General features: G+C 35.1%; 1 pseudogene; it reads right to left on the bottom strand.

Annotated features, from left to right (window-relative positions):
* Positions 1-1,486: 1,486 nt before the first annotated feature.
* LOC124994386 (probable RNA-binding protein 18) lies at positions 1,487-3,300 on the bottom strand (annotated as a pseudogene).
* Between the last annotated feature and the right edge of the window lie 625 nt (positions 3,301-3,925).

Below are 3,925 nucleotides of genomic sequence, written 5' to 3' on the forward strand. Positions count from 1 at the left end.
CATAGATAACATAGCTAATAAATGCAGAAATCATTTGCTGTCTAAAGATATCTAAAAACACTGACCTTGGGAAAAAGTGATAAGAATTTCTGTGAACCAGTTCTGTGGATTCTGAAACTTCACTGCACTGAAGTTTTGTTTCCAATGTCTTAAATCCATTTAAACTCATAGAAGAATCAAGGTCCCATAATGAAAGCTTCCTCTTATAGGAACGATGGTGGTAAACAGTCTGTAATCACCATGAATGGAACCTGAAGTGAGTAACGGAGTGATTTACCTACTAAAGAAGCAAGAGTGCTGCCCAATAAAACAGTGACCAAGCCTGGTATCAAGGTGACCACAACTGTGAAGGAACAAACCCCAGACCTGTCAGTTTATATCTCTCTCTAAGTTGTTATATTTCGAATGCTCAAAGTGGCAAAAATATATATGGTAAAGTGTGTTCCATGAATAAAGGATCATTTTCAAGTCATAGTTTTTAAAAACTGCATAAAACAGGAGGTGATTGCGATCTTGGTGCCAGAATGGTGCAGGCTCCACTGACTTTCTGCCCGAGATCATCTGACCTCTTCTACTCAGACCTCTACATGATTATTAGAAAACAATATATTTGATAATGACCAACATAGCAATGTTTAGGTTTTCCTAAACATTTTGCTTTTCTATTTAGATTGATCATGATACAATTCCAAATAGAACAATTTCATGCAATAAGTGCAATTTTAAAAGATCCGTGTTAATAACATTTGGTATTATAGAAGGCAAGATTATTTAGTTTAAAAAAATGATCACTATAGAATAAGTCAGATTTCCAAACAAAACTTCCATTGTGGTATAGAATGCTAAATTTGATTTTGTAGACTGTTGATGCAAATGATTTTAAGAACTACATGACATTTTCCTAATTGTGATTTTGAAATCAAAAGCATAATTCTTAAGAAGATTACTACAATGTTTGCTCAAAGAACAAGCTCCCTTTTGCCAAGCTCTCTCTTTTTTTAGTTTAGTTGGAGGAATTTCTATTATAAATTCTCGAACAGCAGTTCTAAACATGATTTAAAATGACTTACTTTACTCCCTGTCTCTTAACTTTTTCTTTATGTTGTAAAGACATGTGCACAGAAAGATGTTCTCCTCTTTGATGGAGGTTAATATTTGGTTTTCTGATTAAATAATAACATTTTATATGTTTGACTTTCTCTCTGGCATACTGTACAATGTTTTCATAATTATGAATCCAAACAAACCAGCCAACTAGAGCATCCAGTGTTCAAATCAAAATTTTATGCACAATCCTATTTATTCTGGATGATGCTGAATTCTACACATAGTTCAGGGAAGACACATCCATAAGAACATCCAAAAACATTGTTACCAAACTCTAACTTGTGATTGTGCTCTGTTGCATGGTACCATCCATATCCACAAAGTACCAAGGCAGAGGAGTGAGGTGTGGAGACCAATTTGCTTTTGATGCCACAGTAATTCACAACCATCGTCTTCTAGATTTCCAAGCTGTTCCAGAATAAGGAGTAATCCTATTTTTATCTGGTGGCTTAAAATAGGAATAAACAGGTGCTGCTGGATACTCTGCATCAGGATTTTCTGTCATCCTTTTCAGCTTTGCTCCAATGGTTTTAATCTTTACAGTGACATTTGGTTAGACTGATTAGGCTCAGTGCTTGAGGAAGGTTCAGGACTGATTGGAAGAATCTTGTCATTCTTGCTATGATGGGATCTCTTTACTTGAGCGTGTGCCCATCTTACCACCAGCTTCTTAGTGCCAGCTTGCCTTTGAGACACTGAATGGCTTCTTCTGCTTCCTGCTTAGTTTCAAAGTTCACAAAATGGTACCCTCGAGGGTATCCCTCCAAAGCACCTGACTTGTGGAAGAGGAAGTCGAATTGCTTCACCTTATCAAACTTCTGGAGCAACTTGAGGAGGTGGTATTCTGTGATTTTGGGGTCCAGGTTGCCAATCCATAATCTGCACCCTTCCTGTGGAGGGCCCTCTGAAAGGATGGATGTGTTCTCCAAGGGAAGAGGTTTCGGCTTCCATCAATCTCTATGAAATACTGGTAGCCTCTGTGTTGTGCTCTCAACTCCTGCTCGTAAAGCAGATCCTAGCTCCGGGTCTGACAGACATAGAGCTGCGTCTGCTTCAACACCGCCCGCTGCCAGGCCGCCAGTCTACACTAAATGTTTTAACCGCGTACTTGCTCACACAGTTTCTTTCACCTCTCTTTTTTTTTTTTTAGTAAGTTTTCTTTTCTTTTCTTATTTTTTTGTTTGTTTTTGTTGTTATTGTTGTTTGTTTTTTACTCCTTTGCTGAGGTATGTCCTTTTGCCACTTTTTTTTTTTTCACTGAAAGTCTGAAATGTAAACTTTCTGCCTTTTTGTATTTGAAAGTATTCATTCAGATGCATGTATGTTAGTATGGATTAACAACTACTTTTTGCTAAACATTTTGAGTATATTATTACTTTCTATGTTGGCTTCACATATTTTCTTCAGAACTCTGAACTAAATTTGATTATCTTTCTTTTGAAGACAACCTCTTTCTTTTCTTTGATACTTTTTAAAAGTGTTTTGTCTCATATCTTCTTTCTTTTCAGTATAACAGACATACATGGGTTTATTATATACATATATCTCACTTGGTTTTCTGTATTCTCTTCATTCTGAGAACACTTTTCTTCTACATTATCTCTCCTAAAATCATAAAAGTATTTTCTTTCAATTTGCATTTTTCAATTATAAAGTCTTTAAAAATATACTCTAGTTCTTTTGGAACTCCTATTAGTTTTATGTTGAAACTTTTAAGTCTATCTCTAATGCATAAAATATACTATATATTTTACAAGCTCTTATTTATTTGTGCTATATTTTCAGTTTTTCTGAAATTACCTTTCCATTAGGTAATTTTTCCTTCAATTGTGTCTACTTAACCTATAGAAACTATTAGTGCATTTTCATTAATATCAATGAATGTATTGCTCAATATATAATTTTTAATTTTTCTTTTTCCCCCTCAAATGAACTACTTTCCTATATGGATTATAGTTATTTCAGTCCCTGTAAATGCAGTGAATTTTCTGTATATATTTAATTAAGTAACATGATTTGATAGCCCATATCTACAGACGGTACAGCTTGGAGCCCCAGCATCTCCTGGATGTTTTCTTTGGTCCTCTCATAAGATTAGAAGTTAAATAGCAAACTTCTTTAGAAAATCCTTCTGGAAAATGGAAAAAATGTCTCTTTGAATGGTTTTACAGTAAGGCAGATCTGAGAGTTCATGTCACCTTCCAGGTGATACTACTTAGTAAAAGATTCTAATAATATATGTCATAAATCTCATTTAGTACTATAAGGAACAAGGCTGCAGCTGTTTCTCCCCTGAGTCTGCCCCCTCCCCACACACCATATTGTAATCTAGATTGTTAACTTCCTTGTCAGTCATTGGTCCAATTAGCCCATGGGCTTTCACTATTTAAGGGTAAATCACTGCTGTTTGCTCTTTTCTCTCTTTTACTCTCGCTCTCTCTCTCACTCTGTCTCTCTCTCTCACTCTGTCTCTCTCTCTCTCTTTTGCCCTTCAGGGCAAACACTCTGTTCGTCTGTATATTAAAGTCTTCTGTGAGTTCCCACTTTCAGAGTGGTTTCTGAGTGATTTCAAGAACCTCACAGAATTCTCAGTCTTAAATCATGTCAAGGGGCTGTCCCTTTCTCTTTTTAAGTTTATATATTATTTGAGAATTGAGAGATTGTTGGCATTAGCTTAGTAGATTGTAGAGAAAAGTCTTGTTTGAACTTTAAACTTTTTACTTGATCTGATGCATGTTAAAATTTCTGCTTTGAATCATTTAATTTATTTCATAATTCAAAATACTTCCTCAAAAATTTGTCTTTGGGTTTTTAATAT

This window comes from Sciurus carolinensis, chromosome 1, assembly GCF_902686445.1.
Source record: "Sciurus carolinensis chromosome 1, mSciCar1.2, whole genome shotgun sequence".
NCBI classification, from domain to species: Eukaryota; Metazoa; Chordata; class Mammalia; order Rodentia; family Sciuridae; genus Sciurus; species Sciurus carolinensis.